This window comes from Coregonus lavaretus, assembly GCF_964263955.1.
Source record: "Coregonus lavaretus genome assembly, chromosome: 15".
NCBI lineage: Eukaryota > Metazoa > Chordata > Actinopteri > Salmoniformes > Salmonidae > Coregonus > Coregonus lavaretus.
Genome location: NC_140002.1, coordinates 13,689,819 through 13,717,715, shown reverse-complemented (window position 1 = coordinate 13,717,715; position 27,897 = coordinate 13,689,819). Strand labels below are relative to the sequence as shown.

The window sequence follows — 27,897 nt, the reverse complement described above, 5'->3', positions numbered from 1 at the left end:
ATGGCCGCCTCTCCGACCACCCTGGGGAAGCTACCTGTGGTGCGCTGTCGGCTGCTGCAGCGCTACGAGCACCAGCCCTTTGTCTCGTGCCTGGCCGGCCTCTATGGCTGTCAATGGAGACGCTACCAGAGGACCCGCGCCACGCCAGGAGACTGCTGCTGCAGCAAGGTCAGGGAGGTCAGGGGTCAAACAGGGACTGGGGGGATTGAGTTCCCAAAGTGAGATCATTTGATGTGAAAAGTTGTTTTTGTTTGTTGAAAATCTGGTCATTTCACAGGATTGTTTTACACTCCTGACAGAGACTATACACACACACACACTACTACTACTACTACTACACTGTACTCTCTCTCTCACACGCACACATGCATGCGTGCCCACACACACGTTCTCTTTCTCTCCCTCACTCTGTCAATATCTCTTTCTTTCATGGCTTACATCATTTTTACTGTCACAGTTTTACAATCACTGTTTAGCCAGTAAGGAGCTTTTCCTGCATTCCTCCCTCTCCTCAGAGTTCAAAGTGCACTCCCTCAATTGTATGGAAAGCATTCTAGGCAATAAACACAAACATTCACACGTTTCGAATTTCCCAGCCCTGTCAAAGAATAGCACTCTCTTATGTTTTGTAAGAGCATTTAAAGGAAAATTCCACCCCAAAACTATCTTTTGGTATTTGTTTCATTGTTCCATTGTTGATATAGTACCAAAATGTTTTGCATGTCAGCAATCAAGTTTTCAAGATATATAACTTTCAAAATACAGAAATACAGCCGGTATGACGCATTTTGCATCATATGATGCAAAACGCAACATCATATGATGAAAAATGCGTCATACCGCCTGTATTTCTATATTTTGAAAGTTATATATCTTGAAAACTTGATTGCTGACATGGAAAACATTTTGGGACTATAGCAACAATGGGCTAATGAGAGAAAAAAAAAAAAAAAATGGGCTAATGAAACAAATACCAAAAGATAGTTTCTGGGTGAAGTTTTCCTTTTAATGCTGCAAAACAACAACTTGCTGTGTGACAGTCCATTGAGTAATGTTAGCCCAGGCTTGAGTTATTTACCTCATATGTCGGGGGCAAACACAAATAGAAGTGAAAATGGTTTGGCGAAAGTAGTGGTTCTGGCCGTGAATCCCTGCCTTGCCACCAAGATGTTGTGGGTTCAATCCTCATCACTGGTAATTACTTGTTAGTGTACATTTCCATGCCTACAGTATATGGGTTATGAATTTGTTATGTAGTCACTATGTGGGACTTATTGTGTTTCTCTCCCCTGCAGTTGGAGTGTGCCAGCTTTGCGCTCCTCATCGTGACGTTCTGTCTCACGCTGGTCTTCCTCTACTTCTGGAGTGAAGCTCAGAATGACTACAATGATTTTGACTGGTAGGTCTGACTATTACATACAGTGAGGGAAAAAAGTATTTGATCCCCTGCTGATTTTGTACGTTTGCCCAATGACAAAGAAATGATCAGTCTATAATTTTAATGGTAGGTTTATTTGAACAGTGAGAGACAGAATAACAACAAAAACATCCAGAAAAACGCATGTCAAAAATGTTATCAATTGATTTACATTTTAATGAGGGAAATAAGTATTTGACCCCCTCGCAATCAGAAAGATTTCTGGCTCCCAGGTGTCTTTTATACAGACATTTACATTTACATTTACGTCATTTAGCAGACGCTCTTATCCAGAGCGACTTACAAATTGGTGCATTCACCCTATAGCCAGTGGGATAACCACTTTACAATTGTTATTTTATTTTATTTTATTTATTTATTTATTTTTTTTGGGGGGGGGGGTAGAAGGATTACTTTATCCTATCCCAGGTATTCCTTAAAGAGGTGGGGTTTCAAATGTCTCCGGAAGGTGGTGAGTGACTCCGCTGTCCTGGCGTCATGAGGGAGCTTGTTCCACCATTGGGGTGCCAGAGCAGCGAACAGTTTTGACTGGGCTGAGCGGGAACTATGCTTCCGCAGAGGAAGGGGAGCCAGCAGGCCAGAGGTGGATGAACGCAATGCCCTCGTTTGGGTGTAGGGACTGATCAGAGCCTGAAGGTACGGAGGTGCCGTTCCCCTCACAGCTCCATAGGCAAGCACCATGGTCTTGTAACAGATGCGAGCTTCAACTGGAAGCCAGTGGAGTGTGCGGAGGAGCGGGGTGACGTGAGAGAACTTGGGAAGGTTGAACACCAGACGGGCTGCGGCATTCTGGATGAGTTGTAGGGGTTTAATGGCACAGGCAGGGAGCCCAGCCAACAGCGAGTTGCAGTAATCCAGACGGGAGATGACAAGTGCCTGGATTAGGACGTGTGCCGCTTCCTGTGTAAGGCAGGGTCGTACTCTCCGAATGTTGTAGAGCATGAACCTGCAGGATCGGGTCACCGCCTTGATGTTAGCGGAGAACGACAGGGTGTTGTCCAGGGTCACGCCAAGGCTCTTCGCACTCTGGGAGGAGGACACAACGGAGTTGTCAACCGTGATGGCGAGATCATGGAACGGGCAGTCCTTCCCCGGGAGGAAGAGCAGCTCCGTCTTGCCAGGGTTCAGCTTGAGGTGGTGATCCGTCATCCATACTGATATGTCTGCCAGACATGCAGAGATGCGATTCGCCACCTGGTTATCAGAAGGGGGAAAGGAGAAGATTAGTTGTGTATCGTCAGCGTAGCAATGATAGGAGAGGCCATGTGAGGATATGACAGAGCCAAGTGACTTGGTGTATAGGGAGAATAGGAGAGGGCCTAGAACTGAGCCCTGGGGGACACCAGTGGTGAGAGCACGTGGTGCGGAGACAGCTTCTCGCCACGCCACTTGGTAGGAGCGACCGGTCAGGTAGGACGCAATCCAGGAGTGAGCCGCGCCGGAGAGGGTGGAGAGGAGGATCTGATGGTTCACAGTATCAAAGGCAGCAGACAGGTCTAGAAGGACAAGAGCAGAGGAGAGAGAGTTAGCTTTAGCAGTGCGGAGAGCCTCCGTGACACAGAGAAGAGCAGTCTCAGTTGAATGACCAGTCCTGAAACCTGACTGGTTTGGATCAAGAAGGTCATTCTGAGAGAGATAGCAAGAGAGTTGGCTAAAGACGGCACGCTCAATAGTTTTGGAAAGAAAAGAAAGAAGGGATACTGGTCTGTAGTTGTTGACATCAGTGGGATCGAGTGTTGGTTTTTTGAGAAGGGGTGCAACTCTCGCTCTCTTGAAGACGGAAGGGACATAGCCAGCGGTCAAGGATGAGTTGATCAGCGAGGTGAGGTAGGGGAGAAGGTCACCGGAGATGGTCTGGAGAAGAGAGGAGGGGATGGGGTCAAGCGGGCAGGTTGTTGGGCGGCCTGCAGTCACAAGTCGCAATATTTTATCTGGAGAGAGAGGGGAGAAAGAAGTCAAAGCATAGGGTAGGGCAGTGTGAGCAGGACCAGCAGTGTCATTAGACTTAACAAACGATGATCGGATGTCGTCAACCTTCTTTTCAAAGTGGTTGACAAAGTCATCCACAGAGAGGGAGGAGGGGGGGGGGGGGTGGGGGGGAGGATTCAGCAGTGAGGAGAATGTGGCAAAGAGCTTCCTAGGGTTAGAGGCAGATGCTTGGAATTTAGAGTGGTAGAAAGTGGCCTTAGCAGCAGACACAGATGAAGAAAATGTAGAGAGGAGGGAGTGAAAAGATGCCAGGTCGGCAGGGAGTTTAGTTTTCTTCCATTTCCGCTCAGCTGCCCGGAGCTCTGTTCTGTGAGCTCGCAATGAGTCATCAAGCCACGGAGCTGGAGGGGAGGACCGAGCCGGCCGGGAGGATAGGGGACACAGGGAGTCAAAGGATGCAGAAAGGGAGGAGAGGAGGGTTGAGGAGGCAGAATCAGGAGATTGGAGGGAGAAGGATTGAGCAGAGGGAAGAGATGATAGGATGGAAGAGGAGAGAGTAGTGGGAGAGAGAGAGCGAAGGTTGCGGCGGCGCATTACCATCTGTGTAGGGGCAGAGTGAGTAGTGTTGGAGGAGAGCGAGAGAGAAAAGGATACAAAGTAGTGGTCGGAGACATGGAGGGGAGTTGCAGTGAGATTAGTAGAAGAGCAGCATCTAGTAAAGATGAGGTCAAGCGTATTGCCTGCCTTGTGAGTAGGGGGGGACGGTGAGAGGGTGAGGTCAAAAGAGGAGAGGAGTGGAAAGAAGGAGGCAGAGAGAAATGAGTCAAATGTAGACGTAGGGAGGTTGAAATCCCTCAAAACTGTGAGGGGTGAGCCATCCTCAGGAAAGGAACTTATCAAGGCGTCAAGCTCATTGATGAACTCTCCAAGGGAACCTGGAGGGCGATAGATGACAAGGATATTAAGCTTAAATGGGCTAGTGACTGTGACAGCATGGAATTCAAATGAGGAGATAGACAGATGGGTTAGGGGAAAAATTGAGAATGACCACTTGGGAGAGATGAGGATTCCTGTGCCACCACCTCTCTGACCAGATGCTCTCGGGGTATGCGAGAACACATGGTCAGACGAGGAGAGAGCAGTAGGAGTAGCAGTGTTTTCAGTGGTAATCCATGTTTCCGTCAGCGCCAGGAAGTCGAGGGACTGGAGGGTAGCATAGGCTGGGATGAAGTCAGCCTTGTTGGCAGCAGAACGGCAGTTCCAGAGGCTGCCTGAGACCTGGAACTCCAGGTGTGTGGTGCGTGCAGGGACCACCAGGTTAGAGAGGCAGCAGCCACGCGGTGTGAGGCGTTTGTGTAGCCTGTGCGGAGAGGAGAGAACAGGGATAGGCAGAGGCATAGTTGACAGGCTGTAGCAGATGGCTACAATAATGCAGAGGAGATCGGAATGAAATGAACTAAACATCTGGGAAAGGAGAGAGCAGGGCCTCCCTCACCAAAAAACTCCCAAATATAACTCTCCCAACTTCCACCTCAGAAACTATAATTGTTTCACTGAACCACCCGAATAAAACTCTCCCAACTTCCACTTTAGAAATTAGAATTGTTGTAAACTACAGCGGTTCAATGTTTCAAGGAATAGACTCAACTTACTTTATTCAGCTAGCTAACTATGACGCCATAGCTAACTAGCATGCTAGCATCCAATAACACACAGTTTAGCACCAATACTTGGTTACAACAAACTACCAATAGTGTGTTAACACACTAAACAGATAATTCGTGTCCGTGTCTAGTTCCTTTCATAACGCAGCAATAATTAAACGTTGGCTAGCTAGCACAAAGATATTGTATTTAGCTGCTACAGTACAGCTAGCTGGTAGTGTTGGCTAGCTAGCAATGGCTGCTGTGTTAACTTAGTTTGAAAAACGGCATCGCTGCGAACGAATGTAGCTGGCTAAAAGGATATTGTATTTAGTTGCTACCGTTGCTAATAGCTACTCGCCAGCTAGTCCAGGAGGTGAGTTAGCTAGCTAGCTTCGTGCTACACCCGGCACCGCCGAATACAATCCTAACCTACAATAACTACATACAACAACTACCCACGACACACTCTTAAAGGGAGTGCTCCTAATCTCAGTTTGTTACCTGTATAAAAGACACCTGTCCACAGAAGCAATCAATCAATCAGATTCCAAACTCTCCACCATGGCCAAGACCAAAGAGCTCTCCAAGGATGTCAGGGACAAGATTGTAGACCTACACAAGGCTGGAATGGGCTACAAGACCATCGCCAAGCAGCTTGGTGAGAAGGTGACAACAGTTGGTGCGATTATTCGCAAATGGAAGAAACACAAAACACTGTCAATCTCCCTCGGCCTTGGGCTCCATGCAAAATCTCACCTCGTGGAGTTGCAATGATCATGAGAACGGTGAGGAATCAGCCCAGAACTACACGGGAGGATCTTGTCAATGATCTCAAGGCAGCTGAGACCATAGTCACCAAGAAAACAATTGGTAACACACTACGCCGTGAAGGACTGAAATCCTGCAGCGCCCGCAAGGTCCCCCTGCTCAAGAAAGCACATATACAGGCCAATCTGAAGTTTCCAATGAACATCTGAATGATTCAGAGGAGAACTGGGTGAAAGTGTTGTGGTCAGATGAGACCAAAATCGAGCTCTTTGGCATCAACTCAACTCGCCGTTTTTGGAGGAGGAGGAATGCTGCCTATGACCCCAAGAACATCATCCCCACCGTCAAACATGGAGGTGGAAACATTATGCTTTGGAGGTGTTTTTCTGCTAAGGGGACAGGACAACTTCACCGCATCAAAGGGACGATGGACGGGGCCATGTACCGTCAAATCTTGGGTGAGAACCTCCTTCCCTCAGCCAGGGCATTGAAAATGGGTCGTGGATGGGTATTCCAGCATGACAATGACCCAAAACACACGGCCAAGGCAACAAAGGAGTGGCTCAAGAAGAAGCACATTAAGGTCCTGGAGTGGCCTAGCCAGTCTCCAGACCTTAATCACATAGAAAATCTGTGGAGGGAGCTGAAGGTTCGAGTTCCCAAACTTCAGCCTCGAAACCTTAATGACTTGGAGAAGATCTGCAAAGAGGAGTGGGACAAAATCCCTCCTGAGATGGATGCAAACCTGGTGGCCAACTACAAGAAACGTCTGACCTCTGTGATTGCCAACAAGGGTTTTGCCACCAAGTACTAAATCATGTTTTGCAGAGGGGTCAAATACTTATTTCCCTCATTAAAATGCAAATCAATTGATAACATTTTTGACATGCGTTTTTCTGGATTTTGTTGTTGTTATTCTGTCTCTGACTGTTCAAATAAACCTACCATTAAAATTATAGACTGATCCTGTATTTGTCAGTGGGCAAACGTACAAAATCAACAGGGGATCAAATACTTTTTTCCCTCACTGTATCCACAATGTAATGTAAACACACATCTAAGTATGAACAAGCATGCAAATATATAAGGACTCACACACGTGCAAGGCCAGACCACAGCTCTGTGGCAGGTAGCAGCAGGAGTATCTCATTGAGATTCAGGTGTGTTCCTGTCAGGAGAATCTCCTGCATCACATTAACAACATTACCTCCTACTGAATAGCCACACCTATTGTCTCTCTGGTGCTCACTCTGGAACTCCTTCTCTCTCACTAGCCTTGTTTATACCTGGTGTGTGTCCTGATCTTGTCCACATTCAAATTGTGCTCACATTTTCAGACATGCGTCTACACTAGGGCTGTGGCAGTCATGAAATTTTGTCAGCCGGTTATTGTTATGCAAATGAGTGCCGGTCTCACGGTAATTGTCCTTTATTTAATATAAACATGTTTAGTATCTCCAGGCCTCCACGCAAACAAGCCTCTGATGCACGCCTTAGGGACATCTATATTTAAAAAAAGTATAATAAATCAATTTAATATACATGATCACAATAAATCCATTATTTATTTTAGACAGGAATAAAGAAATATGATATGAAGAAAATGTATTTCAGAAGAAGCGAATGAGTCGGCCTACTGTATGTTATCTGGCTATGCGCCGTGCCATAGGCTGTAGGCTAGTTCATTTAGCTGACAAGATATGCTTATAAGTCCCGTGACACTATTTTATATTCAATGATTTTTTTAAATATGTTGAGAACAAGTTCTCATTTACAACTGCGACCTGGCCAAGATAAAGCAAAAGCAGTGTGATAAAAACAACACAGAGTTACACATGGGATAAACAAAACATACAGTCAATAACACAATATAAAATCTATATACAGTGTGTGCAAATGTAGTAAGTTATGGAGGTAAGGCAATAAATAGGCCATAGTGCAAAATAATTACAATGTAGTATTAACACTGGAGTGATAGAGATACTGGGGTGCAAATTAGCAAAATAAATAACAATATGGGGAGGATGAGGTAATTGGGTGGGCTAATTACAGATGGGCTGTGTACAGGTGCAGTGATCGGTAAGTTGCTCTGACAACTGATGCTTAAAGTTAGTGAGGGAGATAAGAGTCTCCAGCTTCAGAGATTTTTGCAGTTCGTTCCAGTCATTAGCAGCAGAGAACTGGAAGGAATGGCGGCCAAAGGAGGTGTTGGCTTTGGGGATGACCAGTGAGATATACCTGCTGGAGCGCATACTACGGGTGGGTGTTGCTATGGTGACCAATGAGCTAAGATAAGGCGGGGATTTGCCTAGCAGAGATTTATAGATGGCCTGGAGCCAGTGGGTTTGGCGACGAATATGTAGTGAGGGCCAGCCAACGAGAGCGTACAGGTCACAATGGTGGGTAGTATATGGGTCTTTGGTGATAGACTATATCCAATTTGCTGAGTAGAGTGTTGGAGGCTATTTTGTAAATGACATCGCCGAAGTCAAGGATCGGTAGGATAGTCAGTTTTACGAGGGCATGTTTGGCAGCATGAGTGAAGGAGGTTTTGTTGCGAAATAGGAAGCCGATTCTAGATTTCACTTTGGATTGGAGATGCTTAATGTGAGTCTGGAAGGAGAGTTTACGGTCTAACCAGACACTTAGGTATTTGTAGTTGTCCACATATTCTAAGTCAGACCTGCCAAGAGTAGTGATTCTAGTCGGGCGGGCGGGTGCAAGCAGCGTTCGATTGAAGAGCATGCATTTAGTTTTACTAGCGTTTAAGAGCAGTTGGAGGCTACGGAAGGATTGTGGAAATGTCTGGGCTTATTAGAACACTTCTTTCTTTTCACACATCAACCACTGTTTGAGGAGCATGCAGGCTCTCGCTGTGCGACAGTTGATATTCCACCCAAACTCTGTATGCCATGGGCTCTCCAACCATGTTCCTACAGCTACCCAGTGCTTAATTTGGGAGAAAACCAAGTGAAATATGTTCAGGAACATCGATATTAACATGTTTTCACAACGAAACATATTTAATTAAACTGTTGACAGCCCCCATCTCTGCACGCTTCAGAAATAAATAAGGAGAGAGAGGAGGAGATATTCTGTAGCTAAAGGTAATGTCAGCATATTAATTATGAAAATATAAAAAATTCCCTATTACTAGGCTATTCAAAATCAAATACAAATTCACTATAATTGTAGGCTAACTCTGGAAGCTGCACTGCACAATCAATGAACCAACAGCATTGCCTAGGCCTATATGTTCTCTCCCAGACTCATGGATAAAAAGTTTGGAGCATAGCACAAGTTAACAAGTCCATCCAGTATGCATAATAATGCAGTCCACACTCAAAGGCAATTACTAGAATTTGTTTAGTTTTGGAGTATAGGCTACACCAATTATATACCAAAGACATCTTAAATCTACAGTGGGGGAAAAAAGTATTTAGTCAGCCACCAATTGTGCAAGTTCTCCCACTTAAAAAGATGAGAGAGGCCTGTAATTTTCATCATAGGTACACGTCAACTATGACAGACAAATTGAGAAAATAAAATCCAGAAAATCACATTGTAGGATTTTTAATGAATTTATTTGCAAATTATGGTGGAAAATAAGTATTTGGTCACCTACAAACAAGCAAGATTTCTGGCTCTCACAGACCTGTAACTTCTTCTTTAAGAGGCTCCTCTGTCCTCCACTCGTTACCTGTATTAATGGCACCTGTTTGAACTTGTTATCAGTATAAAAGACACCTGTCCACAACCTCAAACAGTCACACTCCAAACTCAACTATGGCCAAGACCAAAGAGCTGTCAAAGGACACCAGAAACAAAATTGTAGACCTGCACCAGGCTGAGAAGACTGAATCTGCAATAGGTATGTTTGGGGCAAATCCAATACAACACATTACTGAGTACCACCCTCTATATTTTCAAGCGTAGTGGTGGCTGCATCATGTTATGTGTATGCTTGTAATCGTTAAGGACTAGGGAGTTTTTTTTTAGGATAAAAATAAATGGAATAGAGCTAAGCACAGGCAAAATCATAGGGGAAAATCTGGTTCAGTCTGCTTTCCAACAGACACTGGGAGACAAATTCACCTTTCAGCAGGACAATAACCTAAAACACAAGGCCAAATATACACTGGAGTTGCTTACCAAGAAGACAGTGAAAGTTCCTGAGTGACCAAGTTACAGTTTTGACTTAAATCTACTTGAAAATCTATGGCAAGACCTGAAAATGATTGTCTAGCAATGACCAACAACCAATTTGACAGAGCTTGAAGAATTTTTAAAATAATGGGCAAATGTTGCACAATCCAGGTGTGGAAAGCTCTTAGAGACTTACCCAGAAAGACTCACAGCTGTAATCGCTGCCAAAGGTGCTTCTACAAAGTATTGACTCAGGGGTGTGAATACTTACGTAAATTATATATTTCTGTATTTCATTTTCAATAAATGTGCAAAAATGTCTAAAAACATGTTTTCACTTTGACATTATGGGGTATTGTGTGTGTGTGTGTGTGTAGATGTGTGTAGATTTTTTAAAATGTTTAATCCATTTTGAATTCAGGCTGTAACACAACAAAATGTGGAATAAGTCAAGGGGTATGAATACTTTCTGAAGGCACTGTATAGGCGTATGCATAAGCTCTAAAATGTGTATGAGTGATCTACATGCAACGTCTTAAATGCTTTGAATTAATCATCACCTTAGGAAGCGCTGTCCATTTCGTTGTTAGGCTTTGAAACAACATCCACAGTGACCACGTTTTCCACTCAGTTTCAACCTGTTGTTGAACTTCTTTCTTCAAATTGATAATCACAGTGAGGTCAAAAAATGTAGCCTAACAGTGAATTTTAAAAGCATGATACTGTTGATAAGTGTTTTAATATGATTTTCGATTACATTTGCATTGATGTCAGAGTGTTTAGAGGGTCAATAGAGCACTGAGTACCACGCACACACACCCTCTCTCTCAACTCTCATCGCCATCCTCTCTCTCTCTCTTCCGCTTTTCTCTCTCTTTCTCCAGGTTTAACTTTGGGAACCTGGGTTTCTGGTTCCCCTGGTCTGTGGTGTTGCTGGCCATTGCTGCTGCCTTCTTCAGCTACATCACTCTGCTGCTGGTGAGGGGTGTGTGTGTGTGTGTGTGTGTGTGTGTGTGTATGTGTGTGTGTTTGTTTGTTTGTTTGTGGGGCTCCACTAGGGGGGTTGGAGGGTATGCAGAAATCAGTCACAGATCAATCTGGGGATCCCCTCAGGGATACAGTGGGGGAAAAAAGTATTTAGTCAGCCACCAATTGTGCAAGTTCTCCCACTTAAAAAGATGAGAGAGGCCTGTAATTTTCATCATAGGTACACGTCAACTATGACAGACAAATTGAGGAAAAAAAATCCAGAAAATCACATTGTAGGATTTTTTATGAATTTATTTGCAAATTATGGTGGAAAATAAGTATTTGGTCACCTACAAACAAGCAAGATTTCTGGCTCTCACAGACCTGTAACTTCTTCTTTAAGAGGCTCCTCTGTCCTCCACTCGTTACCTGTATTAATGGCACCTGTTTGAACTTGTTATCAGTATAAAAGACACCTGTCCACAACCTCAAACAGTCACACTCCAAACTCCACTATGGCCAAGACCAAAGAGCTGTCAAAGGACACCAGAAACAAAATTGTAGACCTGCACCAGGCTGGGAAGACTGAATCTGCAATAGGTAAGCAGCTTGGTTTGAAGAAATCAACTGTGGGAGCAATTATTAGGAAATGGAAGACATACAAGACCACTGATAATCTCCCTCGATCTGGGGCTCCACGCAAGATCTCACCCCGTGGGGTCAAAATGATCACAAGAACGGTGAGCAAAAATCCCAGAACCACACGGGGGGACCTAGTGAATGACCTGCAGAGAGACGGGACCAAAGTAACAAAGCCTACCATCAGTAACACACTACGCCGCCAGGGACTCAAATCCTGCAGTGCCAGACGTGTCCCCCTGCTTAAGCCAGTACATGTCCAGGCCCGTCTGAAGTTTGCTAGAGTGCATTTGGATGATCCAGAAGAGGATTGGGAGAATGTCAGATGAAACCAAAATAGAACTTTTTGGTAAAAACTCAACTCGTCGTGTTTGGAGGACAAAGAATGCTGAGTTGCATCCAAAGAACACCATACCTACTGTGAAGCATGGGGGTGGAAACATCATGCTTTGGGGCTGTTTTTCTGCAAAGGGACCAGGACGACTGATCCGTGTAAAGGAAAGAATGAATGGGGCCATGTATCGTGAGATTTTGAGTGAAAACCTCCTTCCATCAGCAAGGGCATTGAAGATGAAACGTGGCTGGGTCTTTCAGCATGACAATGATCCCAAACACACCGCCCGGGCAACGAAGGAGTGGCTTCGTAAGAAGCATTTCAAGGTCCTGGAGTGGCCTAGCCAGTCTCCAGATCTCAACCCCATAGAAAATATTTGGAGGGAGTTGAAAGTCTGTGTTGCCCAGCGACAGCCCCAAAACATCACTGCTCTAGAGGAGATCTGCATGGAGAAATGGGCCAAAATACCAGCAACGGTGTGTGAAGACCTTGTGAAGACTTACAGAAAATGTTTGACCTGTGTCATTGCCAACAAAGGGTATATAACAAAGTATTGAGAAACTTTTGTTATTGGCCAAATACTTATTTTCCACCATAATTTGCAAATAAATTCATTAAAAATCCTACAATGTGATTTTCTGGATTTTCTTTTCTCATTTTGTCTGTCATAGTTGACGTGAACCTATGATGAAAATTACAGGCCTCTCTCATCTTTTTAAGTGGGAGAACTTGCACAATTGGTGGCTGACTAAATACTTTTTTGCCCCACTGTATACTGTACTGAACCAGAGCTATACTGTACTATACTGAACCAGAGCTATACTGTACTATACTGAACCAGAGCTATACTGTACTAGACTGTACCAGGGCTATACTGTACTAGACTGTACCAGGGATATACTGTACCAGTGCTGTACTATACTGTACCAGGGCTATACTATACTGTACCAGGGATATACTGTACTATACTGTACTTAGCTCTCTGATGATCTGTCTGATATGAGGTGTGTGTGTGTGTGTTTTTAATTTGTAGCTGTTGGCTGTGTGTCTGCTGTCAGAGGGACAGAAGCTGTACCTACACTGGGGCCACAAGGTAACGTCCGTACGTCTTCCCCTGTCCAATTTCAACTTCCTCTGCCTACTTCTCTATCTCCTCGTGTGTCCTATCCGCCTCCCTGTCTCTCCTAGACATCCTCTTTGCTCTTATAAGCGTTATAATCATCCCATCCATTTTTCCATGTCTAGATTAAATTAATAACTTTAGCAAGACGAAATTGCTGATTGCCTGGTAGAAGAAAAGACTGAAGAAATGCTGAATGCTGCAGATTTATGGATAGATCCTGAAAAAATTAAGTGAAAATTAATTGTGCTCAGTGCAACATTAAGTGCTCATTAGTGTGAAATGGGTAAGGTGCCAATGGTTGTCTGTTGTCCTAACTGTACTGCTTCTCCGGATGTGTTGCCAGATTGGGGTCCTGGTGAGTCTAGCCTTCTCCATTCTGGCCACAGCAGTGCTGTCTGACCTATGGAGCAAAGAGTGGACCACTCTTCTCCTCTCTTTCCAGGTGGGGCTTCCCTTCTTTCCTTCTTTCTTCTATAAAGTCATCCCTCTCTCTTTATTCTCTGTCATTACCTCACCTCCTGCAATTTGTTTTTAATAGGTGACAGCGCCATATTTACACGTGGGAGGAGTCTTGCTGATGACACTCCTGTCCTGGCCAATAGCCTTGCATTTTTTCCACATCAATAGGAAAGGTGAGACGTGATTGAGTAGGTGGGGCTTGTTTGAGCAGCTCTATATATAATATGCTAATTACAGAGTAGAATAAGGCAAATACTGACGTCAAAACTAGGGCAAGGAAGGAAACTTCAGAGGTTTTCTATTTCAACAATGAACATATCTGAACAATGAACATAGGGCGGCGCACAATTGGCCCAGCGTCGTCCGGGTTTGGCCGGTGTAGGCCGTCATTGTAAATAAGAATTTGTTCTTAACTGACTTGCCAAGTTAAATAAAGGTAAAATAAAAAAATAAAAAATGTGTGAAACTTCAGGGAGGTTTTCTATCTCAATAGTGACGTCTCTGCATATAGTCAAGAATACATCTGTAGATATTCATGTTTTTTTCTGTTTAATTAGAATTATTTGTTTTACTTAACATTTATATTCTGGTGTAATTTCTTTAGTCTTGAGGAAATTCCCAGCAGATTCCATATATCAACCACAAATAAATAACTGTATCCCTTAGTAAACTGTGTGTCTGTGTGTTCCAGTTGGGCGGGCGCTCATCATGGGGCTGTACCTGGCGGTGCTGTGTGCCCTCTACCTGGTTCCCCTGGGCATATACTCGCCCTGCCTTAAAGAAGAGGGCACTCTGGGCCCCGCACCAGCCCTCATCGGGCACAGAGGGGCACCCATGGTGGGTAGGCCTCATCAGCAACGCCATTAATGCCAACCCATTCTTATCCTTAGCTACAAACCCATTCTCATCAACACTAACCCATTCTCTCTCAACTCTTTTCAATACTGACTGCAGGTAGCCTAGTGGTTAGAGTGTTGGTCCAGTAACCGAAAGGTCGCTGGTTTGAATACCCAAACCGACAAGGTGAAAAATGTGACGATTTGCACTTGAGCAAGGCCGTACTACTAAGGCTAACCCTGTAAACAACATGTGACATTGTAGTAGTAGTAGAAGAAGTGTGGTAGTTTGATAATTTATTACCGTTGCCAGTATTAGTAAAACGTTTTGGGCTGTGTTATTAGCTATCGTGAGATGCGCTAGTTTGCTGAACTGATGTTTGTATTTATAATCTGTACCAGTAGTACCTCTGTTTAGGGTAACTGTATGTTCAAATCATTTGTATGTGTGTTATACCCCAGCTTGCGCCAGAGAACACTCTCATGTCCTTTGAGAAGGCGGTGGAGGCTGGAGGGCAAGGTCTAGAGACTGACGTCACCATCAGGTCAGTGGTGGTTGTACACCCTCCTCACACCTGAATGCTCCGTGTCCATCTAGTTTGGGGATAATCGCCTTTTTCTTGAGCGGATGGCCAGGGGCTGGAACATACAGTGCCTTCAGAAAGTATTCACACCCTTTTGACTTTTTTCACATTTGGTTGTATGACAGCCTGAATTTAAAATGGATTAAATTGAGATTTTGTGTCACTAGCCTACACACTAGCCCATAATGTCAAAGTGGAACTATGTTAGTTAAAAATGAAAAGCATAAATGCCTCGAGTCGATAAGTATTCAACCCTTTTGTTACGGTAAGCTTATATAAGTTCAGGAGTAAAACATTTGCTTAACAAGTCACATAATAAATTGAATCGACTCACTTTGTGTGCAACAATAGTGTTTAACGTGATTTTTGAATCACAATGAGGCAAATTGTGACTTTAAAACAGTTACATAGTTTAATGGCTGTAATAGGAGAAAACTGAGGATGGATCAACAACATTGTAGTTACTCCACAATACTAACCTAAATGACAGAGTGAAAAGCAGAACGCCTGTACAGAATAAAAGTATTCCAAAATATGCATCCTGTTTGCAATAAGGCACTAAAGTAATACTGAAAATAATGTGGTAAAGAAATAAACTATGTCCTGAATACAAAGCATTATGTTTGGGGCAAATCCAACACAAAACATTACTGAGTATCACTCTTCATATTTTCAAGCATGGTGGTGGCTGCATCATGTTTTGAGTATGCTTGTCATCGGCAAGGAGTAGGGAGTCTTTTTGGATGAAAAGAAAAGGAATAGAGCACAGGCAAAGTCCTAGAGGAAAACCTGGTTCAGTCTGCTTTCCAACAGACACTGGGAGACAAATTCACCTTTCAGCAGGACAATAACCTAAAACACAAGGCCAAATATACACTGGAGTTGTTTACCATGATGACAGTTTTGACTTAAATCGGTTTGAAAATCTATGGCAAGACCTAAAAATGTCTGTCTTGCAATGATCAAGGGGGTTGAATACTTACGTAATCAATATATATTATTGTTTTATTTTTATATTTATTTTTACAAATGTTACTGTTTCTTCTACTTTGACATTACAGAGTATTTTGTGTAGATCGTTGACAAAAAATGACAATTTAAATACATTTGAATCCCACCTTGTGTGAATACTTTCTAAAGGAGCTGTAATTACAAATAATTTGTAGACTACAAATTGACCACAAGAAGCCCAAACAGATATAATATTTGACTAAAACATAACCATTTCAAACCTTGCTTGCATTTGTATATGGTCACATATCTCTCTATTATGCATGGGAATACTTTGGAGCAGATTTCTTTAATTAAAATCACTTGGAGCTGATTTGCTGGTGTATTTACAGTCTTTTACGTCCAAAAAAGAAGTTGCCTATATACACTACCGTTCAAAGTTTGGGGTCACTTAGAAATGTCCTTGTTTTCAAAAGAAAAGCAATTTTTTTGTCCATTAAAATAACATCAAATTGATCAGAAATACAGTGTAGACATTGTTAATGTTGTAAATGGCTATTGTAGCTGGAAACCGCTGATTTTTTAAATGGAATATCTACATAGGCATACAGAGGCCCATTATCAGCAACCATCAGTCCTGTGTTCCAATGGCACGTTGTGTTTGCTAATCCAAGTTTATCATTTTAAAAGGCTAATTGATCATTAGAAAACCCTTTTGCAAATATGTTAGCACAGCTGAAAACTGTTGTGGTGATTAAAGAAGCAATAAAACTGGCCTTCTTGAGTCTAGTTGAGTATCTGGAGCATCAGCAATTGTGGGTTTGATTACAGGCTCAAAATGGCCATAAACAAAACACTTTCTTCTGAAACTCGTCAGTCTATTCTTGTTCTGAGAAATGAAGGCTAATCCATGCGAGAAATTGCCAAGAAACTGAAGATCTCGTACAGCGCTGTGTACTACTCCCTTCTGGTTAGAGCCAGTTTGCGCTGTTCTGTGAAGGGAGTAGTACACAGCGTTGTACGAGATCTTCAGTTTCTTGGCAATTTCTCGCATGGAATAGCCTTCATTTCTCAGAACAAGAATAGACTGACGAGTTTCAGAAGAAAGTTTTTTGTTTCTGGCCATTTTGAGCCTGTAATCAAACCTACAATTGCTGATGCTCCAGATACTCAACTAGTCTCAAGAAGGCCAGTTTTAAGCTGTGCTAACATAATTGCAAAAGGGTTTTCTAATGATCAATTAGCCTTTTAAAATGATAAACTTGGATTAGCAAACACAACGTGCCATTGGAACACAGGACTGATGGTTGCTGATAATGGGCCTCTGTACGCCTACGTAGATATTCCATTGAAAATCAGCCGTTTCCAGCTACAATAGCCATTTACAACATTAACAATGTCTACACTGTATTTCTGATCAATTTGCTGTTATTTTAATGGACAAAAAAATTGCTTTTCTTTCGAAAACAAGGACATTTCTAAGTGACCCCAAACTTTTGGTAGTATATATATATATATATATATATATATATATTATGGGGGAAAAAAGTATTTAGTCAGCCACCAATTGTGCAAGTTCTCCCACTTAAAAAGATGATAGAGGCCTGTAATTTTCATCATAGGTACACGTCAACTATGACAGACAAAATGAGAGAAAAAAATCCAGAAAATCACATTGTAGGATTTTTAATGAATTTATTTGCAAATTATGGTGGAAAATAAGTATTTGGTCAATAACAAAAGTTTCTCAATACTTTGTTATATACCCTTTGTTGGCAATGACACAGGTCAAACGTTTTCTGTAAGTCTTCACAAGGTTTTCACACACTGTTGCTGGTATTTTGGCCCATTCCTCCATGCAGATCTCCTCTAGAGCAGTGATGTTTTGGGGCTGTCGCTGGGCAACACGGACTTTCAACTCCCTCCAAAGATTTTCTATGGGGTTGAGATCTGGAGACTGGCTAGGCCACTCCAGGACCTTGAAATGCTTCTTACGAAGCCACTCCTTCGTTGCCCGGGCGGTGTGTTTGGGATCATTGTCATGCTGAAAGACCCAGCCACGTTTGATCTTCAATGCCCTTGCTGATGGAAGGAGGTTTTCACTCAAAATCTCACGATACATGGCCCCATTCATTCTTTACTTTACACGGATCAGTCGTCCTGGTCCCTTTACAGAAAAACAGCTCCAAAGCATGATGTTTCCACCTCCATGCTTCACAGTAGGTATGGTGTTCTTTGGATGCAACTCAGCATTCTTTGTCCTCCAAACACGACGAGTTGAGTTTTTACCAAAAAGTTATATTTTGGTTTCATCTGACCATATGACATTCTCCCAATCCTCTTCTGGATCATCCAAATGCACTCTAGCAAATTTCAGATAGGCCTGGACATGTACTGGCTTAAGCAGGAGGACACGTCTGGTACTGCAGGATTTGAGTCCCTGGCGGCGTAGTGTGTTACTGATGGTAGGCTTTGTTACTTTGGTCCCAGCTCTCTGCAGGTTATTCACTAGGTCCCCCCGTGTGGTTCTGGGATTTTTGCTCACCATTCTTGTGATCATTTTGACCCCACGGGGTGAGATCTTGCGTGGAGCCCCAGATCGAGGGAGATTATCAGTGGTCTTGTATGTCTTCCATTTCCTAATAATTGCTCCCACAGTTGATTTCTTCAAACCAAGCTGCTTATCTATTGCAGATTCAGTCTTCCCAGCCTGGTGCAGGTCTACAATTTTGTTTCTGGTGTCCTTTGACAGCTCTTTGGTCTTGGCCATAGTGGAGTTTGGAGTGTGACTGTTTGAGGTTGTGGACAGGTGTCTTTTATACTGATAACAAGTTCAAACAGGTGCCATTAATACAGGTAACGAGTGGAGGACAGAGGAGCCTCTTAAAGAAGAAGTTACAGGTCTATGAGAGCCAGAAATCTTGCTTGTTTGTAGGTGACCAAATACTTATTTTCCACCATAATTTGCAAATAAATAAATAAAAAATCCTACAATGTGATTTTCTGGATTTTTTTTCTTCTCAATTTGTCTGTCATAGTTGACGTGTACCTATGATGAAAATTACAGGCCTCTCATCTTTTTAAGTGGGAGAACTTGCACAATTGGTGGCTGACTAAATACTTTTTTTCCCCACTGTACGTACGTACATACATACATACAAATACAGTCAAAAGTTTGGACACCTACTCATTCAAGGGTTTTTCTTTATTTGTACTATTTTCTACATTGTAGAATAATAGTGAAGACATCAAAACTATGAAATAACACATATGGAATCATGTAGTAACCCAAAAAGTGTTAAACAAATCAAAATACGTTTTTGATTTTAGATTCTTCAAAGTAGACACCCTTTGCCTTGATGACAGCTTTGCACACTCTTGGTATTCTCTCAATCAGCTTCATGAGGTAGTCATGAGCTAGTGCCTTCGGAAAGTAGTCAGACCCATTTACTTTTTCCACATTTTGTTACATTACAGCCTTATTCTAAAATTGATTACATCGTTTTTTTCACTCATCAATCTACACACAATACCCCATAATGACAAAGCAAAAATAGTTTTTTTTGAAAATATTACTTATAAAAAAATGAACTGAAATATCACATTTACATAAGTTCTCAGACCCTTTACTCAGTACTTTGTTGAAGCACCTTTGGCAGCGATTACAGCATCGAGTCTTCTTGGGTATGACGCTACAAGCTTAGCACACCTGTCTTTGGGGAGTTTCTTCCATTCCTCTCTGTAGATCCTCTGAAGCTCTGTCAGGTTGGATGGGGAGCGTTGCTGCACAGCTATTTTCAGGTCTCTCCAGAGCTGTTCGATTGGGTTCAAGTCCAGGCTCTGGCTGGGCCACTCAAGGACATTCAGAGCCTTGTCCCGAAGCCACTCCTGCGTTGCTTTGCTTTGTGCTTAGAGTGTTGTCCTGTTGGAAGGTGAACCTTCGCCCCAGTCTGAGGTCCTGAGCTCTCTAGAGCAGGTTTTCATCAAGGATCTCTCTGTACTTTGCTCCGTTCATCTTTGCCGCTGAAATACATCCCCACAGCATGATGCTGCCACCACCATGCTTCACCATAGGGATGGTGCCAGGTTTCCTCCAGACGTGACGCTTGGCATTGAGGGCAAAGAGTTCAATCTTGGTTTCATCAGACCAGATAATCTTGTTTCTCATGGTCTGCGAGTCTTTAGGTGCCTTTTGGCAAACTCCAAACGGGCTGTCATGTGCTTTTTACTGAAGAGTGGCTTCTGTCTGGCCACTCTACCATAAAGTCCTGATTGGTGGAGTGCTGCAGAGATCGTTGTCCTTCTGGAAGGTTCTCCCATCTCCACAGAGGAACTCTAGAGATCTGTCAAAGTGACCATCGGGTTCTTGGTCACCTCCCTGACCAAGTCCCCTCTCCCCCAGTTGCTCAGTTTGGCCGGGTGGCCAGCTCTAGGAAGAGTCTTGGTGGTTCCACTGTGTTCTTGGGGACCTTCAATGATGCAGAATTTTTTGGGTACCCTTCCCCAGATCTGTGCCTCGACACAATCCTGTCTCAGAGCTCTACGGACAATTCCTTCGACTCCATGGCCTGGTTTTTGTTCTGACATGCACTGCCAACTTTGGGACCTTTATATAGACAGGTGTGTTTCTTTCCAAATAATGTCCAATGAATTGAATTTACCACAGCTGGACTCCAATCAAGTTGTAGAAACATCTCAAGGATGATCAATGGAAACAGGATGCACCTGAGCTCAATCTCGAGTCTCATAGCAAAGGGTCTGAATACTTATGTAAATAAGGTATTTCAGTTTATTTTTATTTTTAAAACATTTGCAAAAATGCTGAAAAAACAGTTTTTGCTTTGTCATTATGGGGTATTGTGTGTAGATTGCTGAGGATTTTTATTTATTTAATCAATCATAGAAAAGGGCTGTAACGTAACAAATTGTGGAAAAAGTCAAGGGGTCTGAATACTTTCCGAAGGCACTGTATATATATTGCTCAGAGAACTTTGGGGGCTAAGTAAATAAATAAATGATGAAGTACCTGGCTCTCTTTGATTGTGAGTCATCTTAATGCACTTCCGTCAACTCCTTAACTGTCAACTCCGTAACCGTCAAGTCCGTAACTGCCATAGCCTTCTCTCGTTGCAATAGCTATGACGGGGTGCCCTTCCTAATGCACGACCACACCCTGAGGAGGACCACCAACGTGCAAGAGGTGTTCCCCAACCGGACGGATGCCCCTGCGGCGATGTTCACCTGGGGGGAGCTGGAGACCCTCAACGCCGGGGCCTGGTTCCTCCATGTGAGTCACCAACCGCCACCGCACTATAGTGCCTCAGGAAGAGTTGGGGGGGGGGCTAAAGGGACACGTAAAATAAGCCAAGTCTTGAACTGCTTTTTTAATAAAGATCATGATCATTTAGCTTCATGGACATGGTATGATGGGAAACCAGGGCATGTTTGTGTCCAATGGCAGTAGCTAGGACAACATAATAAGATGATGGTTGGGGTAGTTATTGTATCGATGGGGGGTGGGAGGTTATCAATTGCACAACCACCTGCTTTATTGAATACAATGTGATATTACATTGTCAATATGATTTGTCATTATGCCAAAGCATTCCGTATACTGACTGTCTCTCTGCCCCTGGTGGTTCTGCAGCGTGACCCCTTTGGCACGGCTTGGTCTCTGGGCAACAAGGACCGGGCGCAGGCGCAGAACCAGTCCATTTGCACCTTCAGGGAGTTTCTGGAGCTGGCTTCCCAGAGGGGCAAACAGGTGATCTTTGACCTCTACCGGCCCCCTCAGGGACACCCCTACAGGGACACCTGGATCACACGCACCCTGGAGGTCATCCAGAACGAGTCTTCCATCCACTCACACCAGGTGAGGGCGCTGTGGGGGGGATGCTGTGGGGGGATGTTATAACGTTTTACATTTTAGTTATTTAGCAGACGCTCTTATCCAGAGCGATTTAGAGGAGCAATTAGGGTTAAGTGTCTTGCTCAAGGGCACATCAACAGATTTTTCACCTAGTTAGCTCTGGGATTTGAACCAGCAACCTTTTGGTTACTGGCCCAATGCTATTAAGCTCTTAACTGCTAGGTTACCTGCAGCCCTGATGTGGGTCCTCACTGACGTGGTGTCCTTCATCTTCATCCTCATAAATAGGAGTAGGGTGAAGCTGCCCCTAGACACTGATCTTGGGTCAGTTTTGCATTTTCTCTACTAATGGTTAAGGTTAGGCTTGGGGGAGGGGAAGCTGATCCTAGATCTGCACCTAGGGGAAACGTCCCCCCCGGAGCTTGTACAGATTATCCATAGAGTTAAAACAAAAACGGTATATACAGTGTGGAGAACAAGTATTGGATACTCTGCCGATTTTGCAGGTTTTCCTACTTACAAAGCATGTAGAGGTCTGTAATTTTTATCATAGGTACAATTCAACTGTGAGAGATGGAATCTAAAATCCAGAAAATCACATTGTATGATTTTTAAGTAATTGATTTGCATTTTATTGCATGACATAAGTATTTGATCACCTACCAACAAGTAAGAATTCCGGCTCTCGCAGACCTGTTAGTTTTTCTTTAAGAAGCCCTCCTGTTCTCCACTCATTACCTGTATTAACTGCACCTGTTTGAGCTCGTTATCTGTATAAAAGACACCTGTCCACACACTCAATCAAACAGACTCCAACCTCTCCACAATGGCCAAGACCAGAGAGCTGTGTAAGGACATCAGGGATAAAATTGTAGACCTGCACAAGGCTGGGATGGGCTACAGGACAATAGGCAAGCAGCTTGGTGAGAAGGCAACAACTGTTGGCGCAAATATTAGAAAATGGAAGAAGTTCAAGATGACGGTCAACCACCCTCGGTCTGGGGCTCCATGCAAGATCTCACCTCGTGGGGCATCAATGATCATGACGAAGGTGAGGGATCAGCCCAGAACTACACGGCAGGACCTGGTCAATGACCTGAAGAGAGCTGGGACCACAGTCTCAAAGAAAACCATTAGTAACACACTACACCGTCATGGATTAAAATCCTGCAGCGCACGTAAGGTCCCCCTGCTCAAGCCAGCGCATGTCCAGGCCCGTCTGAAGTTTGCCAATGACCATCCGGATGATCCAGAGGAGGAATGGGAGAAGGTCATGTGGTCTGATGAGACAAAAATAGAGCTTTTTGGTCTAAACTCCACTCGCCGTGTTTGGAGGAAGAAGAAGGATGAGTACAACCCCAAGAACACCATCCCAACCGTGAAGCATGGAGGTGGAAACATCATTCTTTGGGGATGCTTTCTGCAAAGGGGACAGGACGACTGCACCGTATTGAGGGGAGGATGGATGGGACCATGTATCGCGAGATCTTGGCCAACAACCTCCTTCCCTCAGTAAGAGCATTGAAGATGGGTGGTGGCTGGGTCTTCCAGCATGACAACGACCCGAAACACACAGCCAGGGCAACTAAGGAGTGGCTCCGTAAGAAGCATCTCAAGGTCCTGGAGTGGCCTAGCCAGTCTCCAGACCTGAACCCAATAGAAAATCTTTGGAGGGAGCTGAAAGTCCGTATTGCCCAGCGACAGCCCCGAAACCTGAAGGATCTGGAGAAGGCCTGTATGGAGGAGTGGGCCAAAATCCATGCTGCAGTGTGTGCAAACCTGGTCAAGACCTATAGGAAACGTATGATCTCTGTAATTGCAAACAAAGGTTTCTGTACCAAATATTAAGTTCTGCTTTTCTGATGTATCAAATACTTATGTCATGCAATAAAATGCAAATTAATTACTTAAAAATCATACAATGTGATTTTTGTTTTAGATTCTGTCTCTCACAGTTGAAGTGTACCTATGATAAAAAATTACAGACCTCTACATGCTTTGTAAGTAGGAAAATCTGCAAAATTGGCAGTGCATCAAATACTTGTTCTCCCCACTGTATCTCTATGGGATTATCTATCCTATATGTCATAGGTTCAGTTTTTATTTTTTGGACTTGGGAATGAAGCTGTTTATGGGATATTGTGATTGCATTGGTAATACTGTACATACAAAAGGTTGTAATGCTGAGGTTAGTGTTTAGGGTTAATGGGTGTATTGTGTGTGTGTGTCAGGTGTTGTGGCTGCCCCCAGACCTGCGTAGCCTGGTCCAGCAGATGGACCCTGACCTCCAGCATACCTTGGGGTCCCGGGCTCCAGTTGAGGAGCTGCAGCAGAATCACATCGTCCAACTCAACCTGCACTATAGCTCCATGTCCACAGAGATGATAAGGTGTGTGGTTGTGTGTAAGTGTGTGTCTTTGCATTAAATGTGTGTGTGTATTTGCGTGTTAACTGGCTGTAGGTGTGTCAATTGGCTGTGTGTGTGTTCATTAACTGGTTGTCTGTGTCTGTCTGTCTGAGTTTTATTCCTCCCTCAGTGAGTATGCGGCGGCCAACATCAGCATCAATCTGTATGTTATCAGCCAGTCGTGGCTCTACTCTCTTGCCTGGTGCTCTGCGGCTCAGTCTGTCACCACCAATGCTCTACAGCTCCTCAACAATCTCAGCAGACCCCTCTTCCTTATGGTGAGAATAACCTCACCAGACCCCTCTTCCTTATGGTGAGATCAACCTCACCAGACCCCTCTTCCTTATGGTGAGAACAACCTCACCAGACCCCTCTTCCTTATGGTGAGAACAACCTCACCAGACCCCTCTTCCTTATGGTGAGAACAACAACCTAGGACCAATACTACTTCATCCCAATAATCTTTCCTTCCTCTGGAAGTGTGCACTAGTTCACTACTCTCCACAAATGTAAAAGCATTGGCTTGATGTTTGCATGAGCTACAGGGAGTTTCCACAATACTGGCATTTCTTTTTCCAGTCATTTTCTTTTAAATCCATGAAGGGAAGTGAACAAGTGCACACTTTGGGAGAAATAACCGATTATTGCGACGCCGAAATTGATTGGATTGGTGAAAGTAATACTCCTAGACACAATGGTTGTCTGTCTTTCTCTATCAGACTCCAGATGAGTACAATCTGATGTGGGTCCTTACCGATGTGGTGTCCTTCACCCTCATCTTCATCATCTTCATCTTCCACTGGTGAGTGAGCCCACTAGAATGCAGTGCGAGGGTCGTCGTAAGGTGCATTTTGATATGTCTACGTAAAAAACTTTGATTATGTGAGTCAAATTGAAGCTTCGGATGAACGTCGGTCTGTTTTGTATTTAATGGTGATGTCACTTCCTGTGGTGTCACTTCCTGTAGCGATGACTGTTACTGTGTCGATGACAGGTGGCGAGAACAAAGCCTGGCTTTCTGTTTGGGCAGCAAACCCACACTAGAACATGGAACCTACAGCAAGTTCAGGACAGGTGAGTTAGAAGTTGTCTGTAGGAGTTACCCTGTTTCTTCCCCATGGCCAGCTTTGATAACATGATACATGCACGCACACCCACACCCTATATAGGCTTAAAACAGAGATTGGTTTAAATGAAAAAGAGAATGTATTACATTTGATGAGTCATTATGACATATATACAGTAGGGAAAAAAAGTATTTAGTCAGCCACCAATTGTGCAAGTTCTCCAACTTAAAAAGATGAGAGAGGCCTGTAATTTTTATCATAGGTACACGTCAACTATGACAGACAAAATGAGAAAAGAAATCCAGAAAATCACATTGTAGGATTTTAATGAATTTATTTGCAAATTATGGTGGAAAATAAGTATTTGGTCAATAACAAAAGTTTCTCAATACTTTGTTATATACCCTTTGTTGGCAATGACACAGGTCAAACGTTTTCTGTAAGTCTTCACAAGGTTTTCACACACTGTTGCTGGTATTTTGGCCCATTCCTCCATGCAGATCTCCTCTAGAGCAGTGATGTTTTGGGGCTGTCGCTGGGCAACACGGACTTTCAACTCCCTCCAAAGATTTTCTATGGGGTTGAGATCTGGAGACTGGCTAGGCCACTCCAGGACCTTGAAATGCTTCTTACGAAGCCACTCCTTCGTTGCCCGGGCGGTGTGTTTGGGATCATTGTCATGCTGAAAGACCCAGCCACGTTTCATCTTTAATGCCCTTGCTGATGGAAGGAGGTTTTCACTCAAAATCTCACGATACATGGCCCCATTCATTCTTTCCTTTACACGGATCAGTCGTCCTGGTCCCTTTGCAGAAAAACAGCCCCAAAGCATGATGTGTCCACCCCCATGCTTCACAGTAGGTATGGTGTTCTTTGGATGCAACTCAGCATTCTTTGTCCTCCAAACACGACGAGTTGAGTTTTTACCAAAAAGTTATATTTTGGTTTCATCTGACCACATTCTCCCAATCCTCTTCTGGATCATCCAAATGCACTCTAGCAAACCTCAGACGGGCCTGGACATGTACTGGCTTAAGCAGGGGGACATGTCTGGCACTGCAGGATTTGAGTCCCTGGCGGCGTAGTGTGTTACTGATGGTAGGCTTTGTTACTTTCGTCCCAGCTCTCTGCAGGTCATTCACTAGGTCCCCCCGTGTGGTTCTGGGATTTTTGCTCACCGTTCTTGTGATCATTTTGACCCCACGGGGTGAGATCTTGCGTGGAGCCCCAGATCGAGGGAGATTATCAGTGGTCTTGTATGTCTTCCATTTCCTAATAATTGCTCCCACAGTTGATTTCTTCAAACCAAGCTGCTTACCTATTGCAGATTCAGTCTTCCCAGCCTGGTGCAGGTCTACAATTGTGTTTCTGGTGTCCTTTGACAGCTCTTTGGTCTTGGCCATAGTGGAGTTTGGAGTGTGACTGTTTGAGGTTGTGGACAGGTGTCTTTTATATTGATAACAAGTTCAAACAGGTGCCATTAATACAGGTAACGAGTGGAGGACAGAGGAGCCTCTTAAAGAAGAAGTTACAGGTCTGTGAGAGCCAGAAATCTTGCTTGTTTGTAGGTGACCAAATACTTATTTTCCACCATAATTTGCAAATAAATTCATTAAAAATCCTACAATGTGATTTTAGGATTTTTTTTCCTCAATTTGTCTGTCATAGTTGACGTGTACCTATGATGAAAATTACAGGCCTCTCTCATCTTTTTAAGTGGGAGAACTTGCACAATTGGTGGCTGACTGAATACTTTTTTTCCCCACTGTATATATTAATGATAATTACCTTTGTCAACCACTAACCCCTGACCGATAACCTCTGACCTCACCCCCCTGACAGAGATGAGTGATGTGTGGTCCGTCTCCAGTGCCAACATCCTGGGAGAGCCCGCTCAAAGCCCGCTGGCCACTGAGTCCAACTTGGCAACCGTCTCAGAGCACTGATAACCAATTAACCAACCAACCTCCCCTGTTAGGCTCAGTTGAAACAAACCACTCCTCACTCTCCCCCTCAACCTGGCAACTTCCCGGACCCCAAACTGGCAACTCACCAGGATCGACCCAACCTGGAAATCCGGGACCCTACTGGAACCGTGAGTCCAACCTGGCAACCCAGAGACCAACCTGGCAACCCCCTGTAGATTTTGGTGAGAGAATGAGACACAAAGAGAATGCGAAATAGTTCAATGATATGAGTGAGGCCTATCTGAGCTGTAAGTGGTGCTGATGTGTTTCTTGCAGAAGGTATTTCATTGGATAGAAATTAATCCGTAAATCAAATGTGACTGAAGAACAGCCCAGACAACCTCAAGGACCATAACCAACTCATCGTTCATACTACAGACACCATCTGGTGGTGAGAAGAGATTACTACACTATTGAACCAGGTCCATTGAGATTGATTACTTACTCACTGCATTAATAGAAGAAGAAAAGTGACCATCTGCTGTAGATATTCTCAACTTGTATTACCCTCCATTGTCCATAGGTTCCATTCCATTTCAGAAGTTCAGTGTTGAGTTACGTGAACCACAAATGCTTGACCATTTTGTTAGTGTGTGAGAGTATGGTGGATAAGATGTGTGAATATGACCAGACCGGGGTTCAATTAGTATGTGTTTGTTTTCTTTTGAAATACTTTAGCTGTGCTTGATTGCCCTTTCCTGGCATAAGGGAACCAATGAAGTAGTCCCAAAAGTGCACTCCGCCCATCTGGGATCTGGCACTCCA

General features: G+C 43.7%; 1 pseudogene across 1 annotated transcript; it reads left to right on the top strand.

Annotated features, from left to right (window-relative positions):
• LOC311142187 (glycerophosphodiester phosphodiesterase domain-containing protein 5-like) lies at nt 1-27,279 on the top strand (annotated as a pseudogene). Its single transcript has 14 exons — nt 1-168; nt 1,296-1,399; nt 10,812-10,905; nt 12,903-12,962; nt 13,336-13,434; nt 13,531-13,624; nt 14,143-14,288; nt 14,750-14,832; nt 20,959-21,109; nt 21,470-21,694; nt 23,923-24,376; nt 24,818-24,900; nt 25,093-25,172; nt 27,008-27,279. The product of its transcript is annotated as a glycerophosphodiester phosphodiesterase domain-containing protein 5-like (transcript).
• The last annotated feature ends 618 nt before the right edge of the window (nt 27,280-27,897 follow it).